Source organism: Protopterus annectens, chromosome 13.part0, assembly GCF_019279795.1.
Source record: "Protopterus annectens isolate FY-2018-M chromosome 13.part0, PAN1.0, whole genome shotgun sequence".
Classification (NCBI taxonomy): domain Eukaryota; kingdom Metazoa; phylum Chordata; order Ceratodontiformes; family Protopteridae; genus Protopterus; species Protopterus annectens.
Genome location: NC_056747.1, coordinates 370777685 through 370800657, shown reverse-complemented (window position 1 = coordinate 370800657; position 22973 = coordinate 370777685).

The following is a 22973-nucleotide window of genomic DNA, read 5'->3' as shown; positions in this document are numbered from 1 at the left end:
AGTTGAATATTTTAAAAAAGTTGTACTGGATAACACTAATCAAGCAAAAAGATCGACTAAATTTGTAACGGTATCAGAAAAAGCCCAATAAGCAAGTTACTGTGTTATGCAATCATAGAGATTGTTGCTAAACAAATGAAATCTCACACAATTGCAGAACCTGTAATTTTACCAGCATGCCGGAAAATTGTAAATGTCATATTTGGCGAAGAACATGAAAAGGAGGTTTTAAAAATTCCAGTGTCAGATAACACAATTAGTTGACATATTCAAGATTTGTAAACCAAAAAAAACGGAAGCCCTCCAAAGTGACCAAAACCAAAAAGCAGGAGTGCAGGTAGCTTGGAGTTAAAACACGAACTTGCCACAGTGTCAGATAAATTAGTATAAATACAATTAAAGAATTTAGATCTGATGAAGCCCAATGAATGAGGACGAAAATGCAAGGTGAAATATAAGGCATTAATGGTGGAGTTGTATTGGCGTTTGGAATAAAAACTTTTTATCTGGCACTGTGACAAGTTCATGTTTTAACTCTCCAAGCTACCTATATTCAGGATTTGTCCCAAGATGTTGAGTTACAAGTGTTATCTCACATTAAAGAAGTAGATATGTTTGCTATTCAGCTGGATGAATCAACTGATGTGACTGGCAAAGCTCAACTTCTAGCATTCAGCAGATTTATTTATAAAGAAGAGATTATTGAACAGTTTTTATTTTGTAAAACACTCCCAAAAACAATGAGGGGCCAAGATATTTTTAATGCTGTTAATTACTTGTCATAACATAGCTTGTCTTGGTATTTCTGCATCCGTATTTGTACGGATGGTGCCCGCTCTGTGTCAGGAATTATAAAAGGATTTGTTACACTGGCTCAAAAAAAGAATCCTAGAATTACTTTTACTCCTGCTTTCCTCCACAGAGAAGTACTAATGTCAAAATCATTGGTACCCGACCTGAAAAAAAAGTACTAGATGAGACTGTCACAACTGTCAATTATTATATAAAATGCAGGCCATTAAATTCAAGATTATGTGCAGCACTATGTTCCTGAATGGAAGCTTCTCACACACACTTGCTAATGCGCAAGTTAGAACTCGACCATGAGATAACCGCCTATCAAGATTTTATGAACTAAAGAAGGAAGTTGTAACTTTTCTGACAACTCAACAATCTCAGCACATTTTCTCAGTGAAGAGGTTTGGTGCAATAAGGTTACATTTCTTGCTGAATTATTTCAATCTTTGAACACACTTGATAAAAGTATGCAAGGTGAGCATGAAAATATTCTTTCTTCCACCGATAAAATTAATGCTTTGCTTTGGGAAGAAAGAATCAGAAGAGAGAATGCAGTAGAAATGTTTGAGCTAACAAACACTTCTTCCTTTCTCCATGTCGTATTTGTGCAAATCAAGCTTTTCCACAAAGAACAAGAATAGATCGTGGCTGGAAACCCTGGAAGACGACTTAGTATGCCTGTCTTAAATCCGACCTCGCACAAAACACAACAAAGTCAAGCTCGGATATATCATTAAATATTAAAGGCAAGTAAAACGAGGAAAAGACTTCTTAAATCAATCAAAATTATACCTATTTTTTTGTCACTTTGGCAAAAAATGTAATAGATATTTTTTGGTGTGCCACGAGATTTTTGTAATAGGTATATGTGTGCCATGAGATGAAAAAGGATGAAAATCACTGGTCTAGACTCGTGTGGTGGGAGAGTGAGAGTGTGGCCTACACTTTTCTAAGCTGAGACCTGCTGGTGAATAACTGCTTTATTTACACTGTTTTTTGCTGTTGTGACTGTAATTTTATGCACTTTGAATTTCTAATACTTCTGCAATTTATAGCCTAGGCCAGATTCAGACTTGCTGAAACCAGGCTGTTTGGTATCACTTGAGCATTAAAATCAGCTCTTCACTGGGTTATTGAAAGATCTGAGGCATCCATTGCTTCCAACTAACTATAAGTGCCTGTTTTTGTTCTTATATTGCAGTTTTAATTTGTATTTGCATTCTACTGTCTGTCTTAATTGTCTGAACTGTTTTTTTTTTGCCACATTTTACTGTATACTATACTAGTTCAGCTGTAGCATAGCCCAGTTCCAGGTCTGCTGTTTTGGGGTCTGTTTTATAACTTCTGAGCATCAAATTCAAGCCATCTTTGTTGGTGAAGGCCCTTTTGCACCCTTGTGGGAGGAGAGTGCTATCTGGGTCCCATCTAATTGAGGGTGATTGGACTAGAGCTCAGAGAGAGCATCCTTATTGGCTAGTTTCAGTTAAAAAGGTTATGTCTTGTTTTACTTAATCCCCATATTTGTGCTTGTTTGCATGTAGAACACCATCATGCACTGCCACGTAGCAGTGGTTACCATTGGTGGTTATAGACACGAATGTTTTGCTTCTTAAATTTTCCCCTTAGCACTTTGCTTGTGGTCCCCCAGAGGTTTTTCGTGTCCCTGCTCTACTGTCAGGTGGAACACTAAGCCTAGCCTCAGAGGTACCGACATGCCTCTCACACACTAGCCATTCCTAAGTCTGACCTCTTTTCCTGACCATATAAATTTACCTAACAATATGGATGGACAATTTCCCACAGTTTCTCCAGCCAGCTTGTTCAACATGGGCATCCTGAGGCAGTGTAGCAACTGTCTCATTTTCACCGACAACCCTCTACTCCTAGTCCACACACACTCAACATGTGAGAGATGCAACTATATTAAGAGCCTTGAATCCATCATCTCTCACACACCAGTCAGTACATATGACAATGAGCGGGTTGTCAGCATGCACACCTCACCTCCTACTCCACCCAAACACACATCACATACACCTTCATATGTGGAGGTCCTCACCAGAAACATGCCTAAACACCAGAGACGTCCCAAACACAAACACAAGCGCGCTACATATAATACTTCCTCTGCAGAACACAATACACATAATAGCTCATGCACCAGCATCTCACCTGTCAAGCCCCTAAGGCAAAACACAAAACCAAACATATTAGTCATAGGTAATCCCATCGTAAGACACACAGATGTCCCTTTCACCAGCCTGGAAAAGAAAAAGGTCACAGTCAGCTGTCTGTCAGCTGCTAGCATCTGTCATATTACGCATGCACTCAAGTCTGTCAAAAACAGGTACTGTTATGACTCCGTCATAGTCCGTGTTGGTGTGAACAACTTGAGATGTACCTCTGTGGACTATATGAAGAGAGACATGACTGACCTCTCAGATGATGTGTCTCAGGTAGGTATGTCCCTAGCCTTAAGCAGTATTTTACTTTCATCTAGGATGATGCCTCACTACAAACAGAAAATGATTGACTTCAATAATTGGCTTATTTTCTGGTGTCATTCTAAGGGGAGCCAGTATCTGTAAGCCTGGGATGACATGATCAACAGACCTTGATGCTTTGCCAGAGATGGCCTTCAACTGTCACCCATGGGATTTCGGCTACTAGCTAAGGCTCTTGCCACCCCTATAGTGCATTTTTTTAGGCAGCGTCTCAAGGACAAAATTCTTAACATAAAAACTCAATCACTTGCCGTAGATAACTTACCCAGTGAATACCTGCTCAGAATTGCAGCTGAATCTATAGCCTTTCCAGTATAAATCCTTATAAACAGATCCATTCTCAAAAACAAGGTCCCTCAACTGTGGAACATTTCCCATGTACTTCCACTTCATAAAGGAGAACCTTTCACAGAACTGACAAACTATCGGCCAATTGCTATTCTTTCATCTCTTTCTAAGCTACTCGAAAGGTGTATTCATCTCCAGGTCATGAAATTCTTACTAACAACCTTCTCTCAAACACTCAGCATGGGTTTTGCCCATAACATAGTACACTACAGCTCTCTTATCCTTCACTAATACCATAAACCATCATAGGAATAACAACAACGTTGTATCTGGCATCTTTCTAGACCTATCAAAAGCTGTTGATATGGTCTCCCATTCCAAACTAATAGATGTACTAACTGAACTAGCCTTCTCACCATCTGCCACAGCATGGTTTCATAACTATTTATCTGGCCATCAACAATCTGTTCTATAGCAGGGTGACCTATCTCCACACCTTCTTTTATCCATTGGTGTCCCACAAGGATCTATCTTAGGCCCTCTCCTTTTCTCCCTCTTTACTAACAATCTACACACAGCTATTCCACATGGTTCTATAATGCAGTATGCAGATGATTCAACACTTATCTGTGCTGCCACTTCTCTGTCAGCTCTTCATTCTCAAACACAGGAATCTTTCACTTCTGTTGAAACATGGTTAGCCAATGCCCATCTAATCCTGAACCCAAACAAAACTAAATTATTACTCTTCCAACCTAACAAGACAGCTATCTCATGCCCACCATTTAACATAATAGCCGAAGACAATACTGTCATCTCCCCAACAACCCATACAAAATTTCTTGGAGTAGAAATAGACAATAACCTAAAATTTGACTTGCATGTCTCCCTAGCAATAAAAAAAGTCCATAAGAAACTTGGAAGTCTATATAGGCACAACAGGTTACTGACCATAATGGCCAAAATTACATTAGCACTAACCCATCTGCTCTCCAGTCCACTATACCCCTCTCCGATTTCAACTAACATTAGGAAAACTGACTTATCTAAGTTAGAAGCATGTTACAATAAAATTGCTAAGTTTGCATCTGACTGCCCATATAGAACACATCATTGTACAGCTTTAAGAATACTAGACTGGCTTGAGCTTCCCAACATTATTCTTTACAACCAACTCTCTCTAACTCACAAAATTGTAACACAACCAACCAGAACCCCTGCACTACAAAATCTCATCCTTCCTTACAGTTCCAGCAGACCACTTAGCTCTAACAATAAGAACTTACTAACCATCTCCAAGGCCAACAGCACTGCAGGAGAATCTTTATTTTCCAACTATATATCTTGTACATGGAACTCCTTTCCTAAATCCATTCTCTCAGTCTCATCCACTAACCACTTTAAGCCACCACTTAAAGCTTATCTAAAAAAATAAGTGGCTATGTTCCTGTACTAACCCGCATACCGCTCAACTGTACAGATTTTCGCAGAATGGCCAGATTTTTGCCTCATATTTTCGGTCCATTTTTCATAAGTTTGTGGTTTTCTGGCAAATTAGTAGCAAATCATTATTAAATATTAAAGTTAGAAAATAACAACAGACATTTGAGTTTCAGACTTCATACCCTTCAGAAAAATTCATCCTAATGCATAACCTGTTATTCTATAAACTTTCTAAGTTTGTAAGAGCAATATTTACAAATTATTCCTATTTTTGGGCCTTTGTTCCATTTTTCCTTATGGATTTGTCCAGATTTCTTGCTCTAAGAGATTGAGAGGTATGCTAACCCCTCATGAATGCTCTGAAACATCACAGTATACCCCAACCATATCCAACTTCTTCCTCTGTGTTTAATCATTTATTCCTACCAACCTGTCTTAACCTTATATCTTGACATAAGTCATACTTTACAAATAGTACTAGCTATGTTCAAAGCCTAGGTTTTGTTGTCAAGATGTAACAAATTTGTATTTTCTTATGTATACTATATTTTGTTTACTTTATACTTTATTGATTATTGTAATGTGTGCATTAAAATTTACTGTTACACGTGGAGCTTTTCTCCCTGGACCTCTGCTGAAAAAGATCTGTGTCCAGTTAGACTTTCCCGGTAAACAAATGTTAAATAAATAAATACAACATCAAGGTTATGCTGCTAAATGCTAGGGGTCTTAACATCAAACTGCACTCACTGGAAGCAGTCCTCACCTTGGAAGATGCAGACATTTGTGCAGTCATGGAGACCTGGTTCAAGGCTGTGGAGAGCACCCCAGCCATACCAGGTACACATTCAGACCACAAACTGAAGGTGTGAAAACTAAAGGAGGTGGTGTATCAATATTCATTAAAGATAAATACACCTCCAGACTGGTTTAACAGTACGATTCCCTGGAGATACCTCAGGTGCAATTAACTGTTTGTGGGACACCTATTCAAGTCATTGCCAGTTACAGAACCCCCTCCATGAATCAAGACACCCACTCTGCCTATTTGGATCTACTTAAGTCTATCAAGATACATCCGAACACCATGGTTTTGGGTAACTTTAACTACCAGTCCATTGCCTGGGTAAATTACTTGTGCTCAAACTCACTTGCCCAAAGATTCCTCGACTTCGTTAACTCTAATGCCCTGGACCAGCTGGTTGACACCTCTACAAGGGGTGTCAACATCCTGGATCTAGTGCTTACCAAAATGGGTGACCACTGTAGCATCCCCACTGTGAGGTCTTTACTGGTGAGATCTGACCACATATCAGTCTCATTCAAAGTAACTATTACACCTGACCCCCCCCCCCCCAGCAGCAACTACACTAAAAAACTTCTCCAAAGCAGATTATACCCTCTTACGGGATATATAAATACCTTCATCGCACCTCCCCTCTCAGATGGAACTGGCAACTATCCCAAGTTATATACCAATGCTTTATACAAACACCTGTATAACTGCATTGACTCAGCTGTACCTGATAGGACCAAAACAAGCTCTTCAGGGAACAGCAAACCTGCCTGGTGGACAACTGCCATTAACAGGCTTTACAATAACAGGAAGAAATTGCTGTCTAAGAGTAAGAGGGAGCAATCCCTAAACTGGAAACACTCCCTCCTCATAAGCAAATAAGATTTCTTGTGAAGTCCTCCAAAACAAACTATGAATCCAAATTAGCTTCCTCAACTAAGGACAACCATAAGGCATTTTTAGTTACATCTGCAACCTAAAAGGAAAGGACCAGATTTGTGTCGAACAGGTAGTTAATGATACCATATACTGTGCCTGTGGACACAGCTAACCTGCTGGCCAACAGGTTCTGTAAAAACTTCACTCCCCTGTCCCCACCACACGTACCCTATGACATCCCTACCACGTGTCCCCTACCTTGTATCGCTAAAGAGCAGGTGGTAAACACCCTCTTTAAGGCCAAAAACACATCATTTATGGGACCTGATAACATCCCAGGCTGCTTCCTACATGGGCTCCAACAAGAATAAGCAAAACTATTGGGTACTCTTTTCAATCATAGTCTAAGCACCAGCTTCGTCCCAGCTGAATGGAAAATGGCCATAATTATTCCCTTGCACAAAGGTGGTGCTTTCACCGACCCCAGGAAATATAGACCTATTAGCTTGACTAGTCTTATCTGCAAGGCTATGGACCGAATCATCATGGACCTTATCAACAAAGATATTGGTAATCTCCAAACAGTTGACCCTACTCAGTTTGGATATGTCAAAGGGAGATCATGCCTGTTAAACCTGGTGGACTACTTCGAGACAGTCAACAAGGCCCTGGACAAGGGGAAATCTGTGCATACAGCCTACCTAGACTTAGCCAAAGCTTTTGACACTATTTCCCACTCAGGCATCATTGACAAATTCACCCAGCTAGGCATCAACCCTTATATCGTTAGATGGGTCACTAGTTGGCTCACTGATAGAACACATAGAGCCAAAATAGGGGAATCCACCTCCAACAGCAGACCTGTAACCAGTGGTGTTCCACAGGGTTCAATCCTGGGACCTCTACTATTTGGAATCTATTTCTCCAAAGTAAAGCAAAAACTAAAGGCCTGTGGCTGACAAAGTTTGCTGATGACTGCAAACTGGGAGCAGTCATAGAATCTCCAAACAATGTCAACATCCTACAAGAGGGTCTTACACAAACAAATGATTGATGTCAAAGTCATGGCCTTAAACTCAATGCAAAAATATATATTATCATCCCTTTTGATAAGAACAATGTTCCTGCTAACTACCGCATCAATAGCAACACCCTAAGTACGTAATCAGTGGTGAACAATAATTGAGTACAATTCCCCTTTTGGTATGTACTTTTCCAGGCACCTGCAGCAACTGGAGAGACCACAAAGGTTCCTCACAAGGAAAATTCAACATCTTCAGCATGTGTCCTATATGGATTGTCTGAAATCACTGTCACTTTACAGAATGCTCAGAGGCGATCTCTGCCTTGCATATAAGGCAATCTCAGATCCTACTTTACTGGAAATGGTGCATATCCGCAAGTCAAATGGTACATGGGTTACTCGCTCTAAAGACCTTAACCTGGTATGTGACATTAATAGAACCTGCTGGAGGGACAGATTTGTCTCCCAGAAGTTACCACACCTTTGGAACAGACTCCCACTTCATGTCAAACAGAGCACCTCATTGGCCCTCTTCAAACGCAATCTGACCAATTGGATAAGTAACCATAAATTCAACCAGGGGGTTCCACCTGTGTCCCTCTTGGACAGGGGCAATAGGTGCTGATCATGGAAATAAGGGTAGAACTTGGCTAGGCTTGTAAAGCCCCAATGGCCATTAGCCTAGTAATTTCCTATGAAAGGGTCAAAAGAGCCATTCCACCCACAAGACTTAAATATGCTAGACTGAACATTGTAAAATGCATACTGTACTCCTGCATTTATAAATAAAATGGTTCCTGGAGACAGTTGTAAGTGTAAGAAGTGAATGGAAGAAATGCAGATCTGGAACATATGTTATGGTCCTCTCTGAAAGTCAGGTTATTTTGGGACATGATTGCTAAAGCACCACTGCTTGTTTAGAGTTTGAATGAGTGACTTACCTAAGATTGCATTAAAGTAGTGAAAACATCTAATTAACATGGTATGGGCACTTATGTACCATCTGAACTAAAATTCATTGTTACATTTGTTTGACAGCAGAAGGAGAAAATCAGCCTATTTAGTCTGACCTTTAAGTGCAAGTTAAGACAGTAGAAAAATCCAAATATTCTCATGTTGTCTAAATGGAGAATCCAATTCAGAAAAAAACTACCTTGCTATAAACAGCCTCAAGTAGTATGCTGCTTCAAATGTGGTTCTTAGGAAATGTGAGCAGCAAACTCCTTGCTGCAGTATCCTAAGCCTTTATTTCTACATATGTTCTTTAGCTTGAGCCTAACTGATGCATGCTATCTGGTGGGTTTTGCGATGGTGGGTAAAGTCATGTGTCGTTGATATTTATTTGCTCTTTTGAATATTATCTGCTTGTACATTCCCCCAGAGAATAATACCAATACCATTGAAGATATCCTCCACTGATTATGTGATAACTATCCACAAGAAACAATAGTACTCGGAAATTTTAATATTGACTGGATCACCTGCTCCTCTCAATTTCCTACCACCCATGTAAACCTACATGGGTTCACACAGGTCATATCCACCCCAACCAGCATGGGTAAACTCAACCAAAATGAGAGTATATTAGACTGGATATTAATCAACAGCCCCCCACAAATGTACACATCATAGACCATCCCGTATGACCTTAGTGATCACTTTATCACCTGTATTTGTAAACACAAGTTCTATAATTCCCACCAGCCCACCTATAAAACAGTAAGAAATAACAAGAATTTTCATCCCGACAAGTTTCAGGACAAACTTAAATCTTGTAATTGGACTGCCTTAAAGCATTTTCCCCTAGAGGAAGCAGTTGCTTTAACAATAAATTCCTTACCATCCTTGATGCTCCTGCTCCTGCTTGTTATGCTAGGATCAAAACAAAAGCTGCACCATGGCTCTCCAAAGAAACCAAAACAAAAATCATAGTCAGAGATAGGGCCAGGACTACATGGCATGCTACAAAATCCCCACAACATCAAATTCAATTTCGACAAATAAGGAATGAGACTAAAAGATCCATCTTACTAGACAAAAAAAATTATTACTTCCAGCTCCAGCAAGGAAACCAAAACAACCCTCAAAAATTCTGGGCAGGTATAAATAAACTACTGTACCCATGTCAAACCACCACTGCACCTCCCTCAGGCTATATGGATAAACCATCAGAAGATGTAGCTAACACCTTTAATGGTTTCTTCACTGAGACTATCCAAGCCTTAGCAGGCCAATTACCCGTGAATCCCACTAACACCCAGGATACCAATTCCAGTACCCAGCCATCCTTTAGCTTCCAACCAGTCTCTATATCTTTCATTTGCACTCTAATCAAAAAACTAAAATCCACTACCTTAGCCACTGACCTTATCCCTGCTGATTACTTACAAAAAGCTACAGATACCATAGCATACCCCATCTCCATTCTAATTAATCGGACCATATCAGAAGTCACAGTCCCCTCTATCTGGAAAATATCTCGGGTTATACCCCTTCATAAAGGTGGTAGCTCTATGAATTATCAAATTATACACCAATAGCCATCTTGTCACCTCTGGCCAAAATCATGGAAAGATGCATTCACAAACAACTTCTCCACTTCCTAATTCAAAACAACCTACTAGCTAATACTCAGCATGGCTTCAGACCACATCATAGTACCACCACTGCCTTCCTCACCTTCTCTAATGCTATAAACTATAACAGGAACAACAACAGATTAGCCTCAGCTCTTTTTCTGGACCTCTCTAAGGCTTTTGATATGGTTAATCACCAACTGCTCATCCGCACCCTGAAAACAATGTCTCTAGACAATCATTCTCTTCTATGGTTTCAATCTTATCTGCACAACAGACAGCAAACCGTCCTGTGGAAGAACAAACTATCCAACCTCCTACCCAACACCCTAGGTGTCCCCGAAGGGTCTATTCTGGGACCACTACTGTTCTCCATTTTTATTAACTACCTCCACACAATCATCCCAACAGCCAACTGCATTCAATATGCAGACAATTCCACATTGATCTGCACTGGCACCTCTCATACAGAGCTGCAGACAACTACTCAAAGTATTTTTAACTTAGTTGAAAATTGGCTTGCAGACCACTGTCTGATTCTAAATGCCAACAAAACAAAGCTCCTACTTTTCTCCCCTACCCAAAGATCCCTGATGTTATCACGCTCCATTAAGTCTAATAATGGTACCATAATCTCCCCAGATACCCACACCAAACTTCTTGGGATCATTATAGATAACAATCTCAAATTTGGCATGCACGTTAACAAAACAATCAAAACCATTAACAGAAAACTGGGCTCACTATACAGGATAAAGCCATTCCTAACCCCATCTGCTAGGCCCGCCATTGCCTGCTCCCATCTACTTTCTACCCTCTTCTATGCTTCCCCTTTACTTGCCAATTTAAATAAAGCTGAATTCAACAGACTCTCTAGATGCCACAATAACATTGCCAGATTTGCCACTGGACTGCCTTATAGAACACATCACTGCATAAACCTAAAAAATCTTGGCTGGCTAGAGCTACCCAGGCAGATTCAGTATAATCAACTTATTGTGGCACACAAATACTGAACCAGCCTGATAATACACCTGTGTTGCAAAACATCATCTATCCCTACTCCAACCTCAGACCACTTCACTCATCTAATAGACTGGTAGTACAAACTATCAAATCCAACAATACAGCCGGTGACTCCCTGTTCGCCAATACTGTTGGCATACCTTGTAACTCTCTACCTGCTAACATTACACTAATCACTACCCTATCTCAATTTAAGATACTCTCAAGCAATATTTCAAGTCTCAATGGCTATGCCCCTGCTCCAAGCCTGACTGAATATTTATTCTTACATATGTGCCAGCACTATTTGTAAATTTAACTCAACTGTGTTGTAAATGTTAATCTAGATTAGTTGTTTGTTAGATTGTATAATTTATACTACTAAACAGAGTCTGTAAATTGTGTTGAATCTGTACGATGTTAAGTCTACTTTTGTAACTTCATGTGAAGCTTTTCTCCCTGGGCCTCCCCTGAAAATGGACAATTATCCAGTTGGACTATCCCAGTCAACAAATGTAAAATAAATAAATAAAATAAATAAATAAATAATTTTGGAAGTTCAGTAACAACCAGTACAGTATAGCAAAGTAAAAAATAATGTTTAATATAGCTTATAGTTCATGGAACATCTAGAAGAATGCCAAATCCACAAGGGAAAGGCACTGAAGCCATATTTGCTTCCCATGAGGAGAAGGTGCCCTTTTAACTAATGATAAAAACAAAGTGGTAAAGTGGGTGTGTAAAGTGAAAATAGTTCCATATAGTTAAATAAATTAACTGCTTAACAATTCTAATCCATCCATAGCCATGTTAAAATATTGGGTGTTAAACTATTGACTTCCCACCCCCCACAAAAGTCTGACTATGTTTTATTTTTTCATATACCAGGTTAAGCAATAGTAGTATGGTGTCCCCTAGTGGTATCATTCAGGAAAACTACTATAAATTAACATAAATACTTTTCGATTCTCAGCTTAAGCGTCTTCTGTGTGGAGACATGCGTGAATGGGAGTACCTTCGTTGAAGGTTGTGCGTCAGGGCTGGCAACTCGGCATGTAAACATCTACTGCCAATCATTAGCATACCAGAGTTCCGCTGTGGCGACCCCTAACTGGGAAAAGCCGAAAGACACAACAACAACAACAACTTTATTTCACTGTTCTGCCTAGCAGTAACTGATTCTTTAATTCAAAAATAAGCAACATGTATATCCAGACACTTATTTACCTCTCAGCTGTACAGATTTTTGTCTCATATTTTTGGTCCATTTTTCATAACATAGTAGCTTTCTAGCAAATCATTCAAGATTTAAGTCAGAAAATAATAATAGATGTTTGGGTTTCAGATTTCATACCCTTGAGAAAATGCATGCTAATGCAAAAACTGTTATTATATCAACTTTCTAAGTGTGTAAGAGTAATACTTAAAAGTTGTCCCTATTTTTGAGTCTTTACCCACCCCCCACCCCCAATTATTTATGGCTTTGTTCAGATTTCTTGCTGTTAACTGGTTGAGAGGTATGAGGATATATAAAATGTGTTCCAATAAGTTTGTTCACCATTTTGCAATGCTCCTAAAGAAATTAATTTCTCTCTGTATATGTAGTTTAGTACTTTCTACCAAAACAAACAAAATCTGTATGGATGTAAGTTAGGACCCTATACCAAAACAAAGAAAATGTCTGTGCACTGGAGTTTTTTTTACAATGTTTTCTCCTCAGTACCTGCCAATCAGCCCCCTCCACAGTGAGCTCTCCCAACCTCCAAGTACATTGCACTTTACTGAGACTGCTTTTAGAGGGAAATAATTGACTGAAAGGTCCATCGTTGAGGTACCCATGAAGGGGTTTGCACTCAAAGGAGTTAATTCCCCTTTCTGTGTCTCCTTCCACTCATCACTGTGGATTGACCATGCCATCAGCACCATGGTCTTAGTATCTAGCTTTACCCTTACCCAGACCAAGGCCATCTGTATTTCAGGACTGGACCTTAACTGTCCCCTGGAAAGGGAACTATATGATATCCCCCATACCTGCATCACCAAGATGCAGGCTAAAAGGGTGTCTTTATATTAAACCCTCATCCCCTGAAATGAACACTTACATCATGGCCTGGGCCTACCATGCTCTCCCCTTACATGTTCATGTTCCTGCTAACAATGACTGTGACCATCATCAGCTTGGTACTGCCAAGCCCATTCCCTGGTCTTTTTTTTAAACAAGAAACATCTTTACTGAATTATCACATATGACATAGGCAATCATACATTTATATAAATGAAAACAAACTATATTGACATAATTTTAGTTGCAAACATTATACACCACAAACCATATTGCCATATTTTTACTTGCAAACATTATAGATCATTTATAATATATCCAGTCACTCTCAGTCAAACATTACATAGCTCATTCAAATCCTGCCTTCTTTTAAACCTCATTCTCCTTTGAATGTATTGTTCCCAAAATTCCCTTTTTACCATGTAATTTGCTCTTACCCTTTTCTAAAGATCCAAATTCCAGTTGATTTATCTCTGTTGCTACATTTACTACTTCTAGTACAGTTGGTTTAGACTTTGATTTCCATTTTTTAGTAATTGCTTTTTTGGCAGCCACCATAATGACTCAGCAAGGCTTCACTATGTCTAGGCAATTCCAATTCTGTATCACACCTCAAAAAATAATTTCCTTAATTACACCAATTTGCTCACCCATTCCCAGTCCCTGGTCTTAGTGGAATTTGCAAGTCTCTGTAGCGAGGGGGGGCAAGCACAGCAGACTGAGACCCCCCTTCCCCGGACTAGTAAGATAATGTTTGCCACATAAACACATCCCCATTATCTGGCTGTGCCATCTCCTAAACCACTATTGGAACATGGATCATCTAGGTCACAGCCAGGCTTTTATTCTTGCATATCACAGAACTAAGCCTTGTGTATTGCAGTTTCATTTTCTTTATGATATTGCAGTATGCAAAGCAAGGCACATGGGTTCACGTTCACAACTTGTTCTTAATTAGCAACTATTACATTCCACAAAAGATTAATACACTGAGTAGTTTAGATAGATAGATCACTTTTTTTAAAAAGACTACTATCGTGAAGTCATAAAGATGTGCCAGTCTGTTTATTTTTTCTGCCAAAGTAATATCTTTGCAAAATAAAGTCTGGATGAGAGTTCCCAGTTAAAACAGATTTCTCCAAAACCTACACTTTAAAAAATTACACAACCAAGGGAGCCCGCAGGATTTTTTGCAGGGGAGTGCAAACCCAAGCCCAGCCCACACATCCCCACCCCTCTGCTGCCCCCGCCCACTCAGCCCCACCCCCGCCCCTGCCCACGCAGCCATTCCAGTGTCCCAATACTTGGCTATTTTTCCCCATTTGTCATAGACACTGTTCAAATCTCTCAGTATGCATACTGTTTTATGCTTTACTTCTACAATGATTACAGATATTTGGATTTCATTTACAACTTTTATTTAAAATTTTATAGCACAAACACTGATAGACATTTACTAAACCTAAACAAAGCAATAGTCTTACAATGAAAAGAGACTTAACATTAAAACTTCTCTACCTTTGAAACCCACACTCACCGAAACAACATTGAAACCTGCATTCAAAGAAAATGCATCTGGCCAATGGCAGGGTAAGTTTACCTTTGGGCTGTTTTCAAATCATAGACTCCTTGCACACATTTTTAGGACCATGCAAAAGTTATTTGATTCACCTTCCTAACAGTATTAATTATACTATATAATAATTGAATTATATCCCTTGTATAATACAGCACCACTTGTTAGAGTGTGTTTTAAATTTATAGTTCTGAACATTTTCCCTTTAAGCAATGAAACAAATCACATGAACCAATAATAACAACCTGCCCAATTCAGAACATTTCAACCATAAAGGGCCACTCTACTCAAACTTCTGTCATACAATCCACCAATATCAATCAATATGCAGAATCTTTGCAGAAAGTAAAACTCATCTGAATAATTCCACATTAAAGATATCTGAAATCAGTGAAGAGGTTGTTGCTAGAAAACAACTTTATATTTCAGTGTTTCATCTACAAATTCACTGCCTGCTGCCCTTGAAAAATAAATTGCCTATGTTATATTAAAAAAATGGTAAGCTGGTATACTGCAATAGGGAATGGGTGGCAAGCTGAAAAACAAGTTAATAGTTATTAGGCATCTCATCCAAAGGAGGACATACACCCCCTTAAAATACAATTCTACATGTTGTGGGAGTAGAACCTATAGAACCCCATCATGAATGATGTCCTGTCCCCTGTTGTTGTCTATGTCATCTAACTCTCAATAAGTCAGTACAAGGTCACTCAGTATAAAAGCAGTTTACCTGTGGCTGTATTTTGGCTAGCAATCTAGTACTATCTTTCTTCCTGTTTGCATTTTTATAACCCTTCTCCATTCAAATAAGTGTTACATTGAGAAACCCAAATACAGTTGCAAGACAGCCATTCCAACTCCCATCCACACACAAACATAACTGACATTTAATAGTGTTACACTGTGACAAATCTGTTCCTCAAGGCAGATGGTTCCATTCACACAACATTGCTCATATGCAGAGTTGTACTTCTGGTTTGGTTAGTAAGGTCAGCTGTTTGTGTTCTGGTTTTGCTATGTTTAACAAATGATAACATAAACCATTTGTATTACGTATGCTAAAACTCACAAACTACTCATTTTCTAACTGGACCAAAGTGGGTTATAAAAATTCAAAAATGGTTCATAGAAACACAGATGCTCCAAATCTGTATGCTTAGGCTACCATCCTGAAAAACGGACCAAAGTGGGTTATAATCAGGCAACAAGCTCATGCTCTGTACCCTTACCAGGCCCAAACCCACCAAACTAAAGTAACTATCTTACTACACACATACATTCAGTCCGACTACAGATATAAACTGCATTGTGCTCTGGCTTTTGTTTCCTTAGGAATGTTAACATTCACAACAAACCGCCCCAGTCAGTACAAGTCCAAACACTGCATACACAAATATATTAAAAATGCTACAAGACACCTACCTTTCACTTCTACATTCATCTGCGCAGTCCGAATGTCCTCTTGAATTCAAATCTCCAGTAGGCGTGAAAGAAAAGGACGTAAACCATAAGTCGCGCACAAACACAGAAGACGAAAACAGGTTGCAAACACCTGTTGCGTCTGTGCGACTGGACGGGATGCAATGGGCGTTCTTAAAGAGGAACGCCCTTTAAAAAAAAACTTTTTTTATTTAAATTAATTTCTCGGCCAGCCGGTTCCAGGGGGGTGCAAGTGCACCCCCTTGCACCTGCCTGCGGACGCCCTTGTACACAACCGTACTAAAACACAGATTAATGCAGTCAAAATCTACTGCAGTGATGCCTTACTAAATCAGCATTCCAACCCTAAAAAAATTCTGGTCTTCTATTAATAATAGACTCCATCCTGGAACAACCACCACTTCTAATAATGTCTCAGCTAACATCCCCTCTGAAATAGCCGCTCAGTTTAACACATTTTATAGAAAACATTAAAACCCTTACTACAGATTTTCCACCTAAAAATTCTGACATGCCCTCACTTCAGACAACAAATACCCCATGTTTCACCCTAAAACCCATCTAGACCTCCATTAAATCACAACACCTTAAACTGAAACCCTGTTCTCCTTCAGCAGATAATCTCCCAGTAGAATATTTCAAGCTAGCTGCCAGCTCAACAGCCTACCTTGTGCCTTCCTAATTAATAGATCTGTCAAGGAATCTTACGTTCTGTCTCTTTGGAAACAATTCTTCAACATCTCCCTTTATAAAAGAAGAATCTCATTTGATATAAACAATTTCAGACCCGTTGCCATATTATCTCCTTTGTCAAACCTCTTGAGAAGTGCATTCACAAACAACTAAGTGAACACATTCTTCAGGAAAGGCTGCTAATCCCTACACAGCATGGTTTTAGAACTGCCCACAGCACTACTACTGCTTTACTAACCTTCACAGATACTGTCTGTAACAGAATTACAAATTACTGCATTGCTATACTTGATGTGTTATTGTGCTTAGCTGCTAGACTTTATATTGGTTGTGTTCCTCTCCTCCTGTTAACTATTTCTCACTTCCTTCCAACTACCAACTGTTCCATCTAACCCGTACATCCCCTTTCCTTTCTTTTTAATAATAGGGAACTCTCTCACTAACCCATAACTACAAACTTCTCTCTTCACATGCAGCCCCCCCCCATCCCTCTTCCTGTCTCTCTCTGTATAACTCTACGTTGTACACATACTTGATAGTCTCTTCCATCTAACTTCCTCTCCTTTCCTCCTGTTTCCTAGGATAATACACCTGACCAATTTCAACAGTGCAGAACACAAGAGTCCCAATGCTCAGCCAAAGCTCCGATACTTCCTTCCAAACCTGACCTAGTGGTTTTATAACCAGTCATCCACTTTAAGTATGCTGTGTCCTAATATATTCTTGCAAACTTGTATAAGTGCTAGGCTGCTTGCACACCACCGATCTGAATCCCTGCTTTACTCCTTCCCCATAGTTAGTGTACCCCACTTTTACCCCACATACTGCTGTCTTCTCTCCTGGTTCTTGCATTCAGTCCCTTACAGTAGCTACCCCCCTGTACTTACTTTTATCACATTCCCACTAAATACAGTCCTTATATCCTTAACTACTCACTGTTCTAGTATTGTCGCTTTTCTGTTAAGTCTGTGCTTGCAACCTTCCTTAAGCAGTTTCTGGCTCACACAGACAAACAAGTGGTGTCAGAGCCATGGACTAAAACAAAATGCCAAAAAATGCATAATAGTATCCTTTGGGAAGTCATCCATCCCTCTTAACTGTCATATTGACAACACACCCTTTAGGGGTGACCCAGCAGTCAGGGACTTAGGGACACACATAGATAGTAATCTAGCCTTTGACCATCCTGTGTCTACAGTAGTAAGGAAATCATTCTGTGTCGCACAACTTATAAACAAAAGTATGGCATCTAAGTCCAAGGAAGTCATTGTTCCACTGTATTTGGCATTCATCAGACCTATCATTGAGTACAATGTCCCCTTACAAAACAGGGCATAAGTAAAATGTCCTGTGCAGACCACCTCAAGGCCCTATCCCTGTATTCTTTCTCCTACAGGCTTTTGAGGGGAGATCTATGCCTGGCATGCATATCATTGTCAGACCCCACTCTGATGGACCTCCTCCATATCCACAAAACAAACAATGCCAGAATTACCCATTCTAAAGACTTAAACCTTGCCTGTGATATAAATAGGACCTGCTGGAGAGATAGATATGTATCCCAATGACTACCCAGTCTATGGAACACGCTCCCTATCCATGTGAAGCAGAGTTCCTCCCTAATCCAATTCAAGTGCAACTTGGACAATTGGATGGGAAACTGGAAATTTATCCCTGGTTTGGCACCTATGTCTCTAATGGACACATGTAACCTGTAAATCGTTCATCTCCCAGGCCCATGCTTACACTTATCAAAGGTACCAGAACTTGTCACAGATTTGGGCTGCATGGCTAGGCTTACAAAGGCCCTTGTGGTTGTTAGCCTAGTAAACACCTATGAACCTGTGAATCTGTCTCCCAAAGCTATGCTTAAGCATTGTAGCCACTAGCTACTACAAGTCTGTAGCAGAACTCATCCCCTTACATCCCCTCTTTACTACATCTGTTGCAGAGCCTTTTCACAGTTTCTTTTGCTAAAGTACTGCCCTGCTTGAACCTGCCAGTACTTACAGCTCCACTGATTGTTTTTCTGCTGTCTGGGCCATCTGGTTCAGCCTCGCTATGCTCAGGCTCACTCTACTCCCCTACCCTGGCCCCATATCCCACCCACCCCCACCATACCTAAATTTAAACCTATCCACAAAATACACCCCCTTAACAACTCATCCAATCACATCAGCCAGACACATAATTACCAATTACGCATATACTATAACACTGATTACTTTTTCTTAGAGAATGGGCAAACTGTACATCAACACCCTGATTGGAAAATGAATGTTCTCCAGCAGAGTATTAATGTATAAGTAATGCCCGCTGACAAACTAGTCCACTACTTCAAGGCAGCATATCAAGCATCCATGGAGCTCGGACTCAAAAAAAGAACTAATGGCCACCATTATTTTACGCTCCCTAAGCAGTGGTTCTGCTGTCTAATGAGCATAAAATGTAAAACAAAAAAAGGGGAGAGACTGTGTGTGTGTGTGTGTGTGTGTGTGTGTGTGTGTGTGTGTGTGTGTGTGTGTGTGTGTGTGTGTGAGACTAAGAAAGAAATGGAGAGTGATCTTGTGTGAGTGAATGCGTGTATGAAAGCAGAGGAGCCTGTGTGTGTGTGTGTGTGTGTGAGAAATCAAGAGTGACAGCGATCTTGTGTGACTGAATGCATGAATCAAAGCAGGGGAGACTGTGTGTATGTATACATATGTGTGTGAAAGCAGAAGAGATTGTGTATGTGTGTATGAGAGAGAGAATGGGCTCTATGCAAAATTGTTGTGTTTTACTTGCCTATTATTTTTTCTAAGCACTATATTATTTTTTTATATATGCTTGATGTAAAATGCTTCCTCCTAACACCATTGACATATACTACAGCACGTCTGAAACAGTAGGCGGAGGAACTATTTTACATTAAAAATATATTTAAAAAAATGAGTACTTAAAAATATACATAAGCAGGTAAAACACAATTTTACAGAGAGCCCATTCTCTAAGCACAATAATGCCCTCCAGAGTGTGTGTAATGTGTAATTAACACCCTTCCAGGGGTGTAGAGGCCCTCTGCCTGCAGCTTCGGGCCTCATAATACCTCTGGACAGGTGTTATTACACATTAACACACACCCTGTCAGGAATTATTGCTTGCTTTTAACCCCAATACAACCCATCCCTATAGCAGCCACAACTTCACTAGCTACTCCCTACACCATTCACCAACACAACAGTTAACTCTATATTATATACAAACAGAATGTTGCTCCAAAACCGTATTCTACTTATTCTGCATATGATGATTTGAGGTAGTGTTAGCTGTGCCAGGAGAAGTAGAGCAGTGGATGTGTAACATATGCCAGCATAGCTAGCTGGAGTTTTGTAAAGAATTGTATGTGATTTGTATATTAAACTGATTTATACAGGTGTTTGTGTTAAAAATGTATTTCTAAAGTTTCTTGTGTTAAAAAAATGTACCAACAGTGGGTCCTGCTGGACAGAAAAGAAATGCACCTGTACATCAGACTGTAACCCTTGAAATGAATGTATTGTAACAGAGGATACTGGAAGAGAAGAGATTAATCTCAGTCCGGCTAACTTTGAAAATAGTCTGAAATTAAATTACCTGGTATAGGCTATAAAGAGTGTATCTTACAGTTCTGATTGCAGCCAGAGACAAAATGTATGTGAAAACCAGGACTAGAATCCTACTGCATTGTTGTTAGGGGTAGAGTAATTGCTACCCTGGAAGGGTAGATGTTTTTGAAATGGTTTAATAGCTTCCATATGCTATAACATGTGTGCATTGTGATACTTATGTGACAGATTCTGGTTCAGTTTCTAGTAGTGTGGGAACCAGAAGTCACATGACCAGATGTATGTGATGTCATTCTGTAATCCGGCACCAAAATGATGATTTAATACTAGATGAGAAAGAAGTCTCAGGCTAGTCTGTTTGTTAAACCTGACAAGAAGGAAGACCACTCACCCACTTCATCTCGCCTTGCTCTAGTAAGTGAACTAGGTGACGGCAATTTATTTATTTTATTTTACATTTGTTTACTGGGGCAGTCCAACTGGGAATAAAACCCTTTTTCAGCGGAGGCCTGGGGAGAAAAGCTCCATTGTTAGTAAACTATTTTGTTAGTAGAAAGAAAATTGTATAATACAATAAAGAAAAAAGTAGTAACAGACATTCATAACGGTAAAAAGACTAGAACAGAATAAATTGGTCAAGTGAGAGACAAGACCAATAATCTTGTATAACAATGCTTCTAGAAGATGGTTCTTACAGTAGTAACAGGTAGTGACATTGTATACAATAAGAGTGCAATTACGATAATTAGTTTTATATACAGGTAGCATAGCAAACTGAAGACTTAAAATCTGGTAGATATTAACAGTGAGAAAGAAAAATCAGCTAGTTCCATGGTTTGGGCTACCCATGCCCAGTACATGTACAAGTCCAGGAATTGATGAGGTGGGCGTTAATGTGATGCTTGAAGTTTTTTTAAGCTAGTTATAGTTCTAATTTCAAGTTGTAAGGCATTCCACAGTTTAGCAATGTAGTAGGAGTATAGAGAGTCACCTGAGCTATTTTTATTTTATTTATTTTATTCTATTCTTTAGATCAGTCAGGAAAATATAGTGATATTAGTTAAGTATTGTTTTTCTGTATCTGTGTGAACCTTTCCATCTGTATTATTTTTAATATTTCCTGTGATTAAAACTCTGGTATTTATTGTAAATAGATATTTAGTATTTTCATGTTCTTTTATTATTTACTATTAAATATATTTAAACTTTTCATTGTAGCTGGTCTTTTAGAGAATATTTTAACCTTTGACAGCACTTATAATTATTTGGTGACACTGTGGCTGCTCCTGAAAGCCTTGCTGTTTGGTCAGTATTACCATTGGTATTAGTATTAATTTCAGTCAGTATAATTGGGTACCCTGGCAAGAGCCTTAGGTTAGCTAGCTTTGTAGGTGTTCTGGTGGCAGTGGAACTACCTTATAGTCTGGGAATAGTTGATTAATCTGTGCCAGCATTTCCCAGGTGTGTGTGTGTGTGTGTGTGTGTGTGTGTGTGTGTGTGTGTGTGTGTGTATGTGAAAAAATCAATTCTCAAGGAGAGTGCGTGTCAGATACTTGGAGCAGGGACACAGCACTGGTTTAACAAATAGGGTGGTGCAGGACTTGGCTTGGAACACTCAGCTAAGGACTCAACTCTAGAGCTTGGGTCACTGTGGAGTCTTATTTGAGGCCTGCTGATAGACAGGGAAACCCAGTCCCAGGACTGAATGTGCTCCCTGTGTGCTCTTAAGGGAAACTGGGCTTGGTGCCGAAAGCTGCATCTGAAAATACTGGTTGTATCTATTTTTGTTCCAAGTGAACATCCCTCACTGGTGTCCGGATTGAGGGTCCTTGATTACTGGCTTAGAGCAGATCCTTAATCAAACCTGCCACACTCCAAACCACACTTACTGCCCAAACACCACTCATCTCCCAAGTAGTATCTCTTACTATTAAACATGAACCTAAGACACATCCTAAACAAAATTCATGAGTTTCATGCAACTATCACCCATTACTCCCCTGACTTCGCTGTCCTAACAGAGACATGGTTAAAACCCCACATACCAGATAGTGAAATCCTAGCCCATGGTTACAACATCCATAGACATAACAGGATACATAAATGAGGTGGTAGCATAGCTGTAATATACTACAAAAATACTATCAAACTAGAAAGACTTTAAGTCAACCCCCAGATCTCTTGAATGCAGAAATTCGAATCACCCACCTTCAACTAAACTCCAACAAACACATCATTATAATAGCTATCTATATACCTCCAGGTAACAACCCTGCCATTATTGAAGACGTCCTGTGTTGGTGTG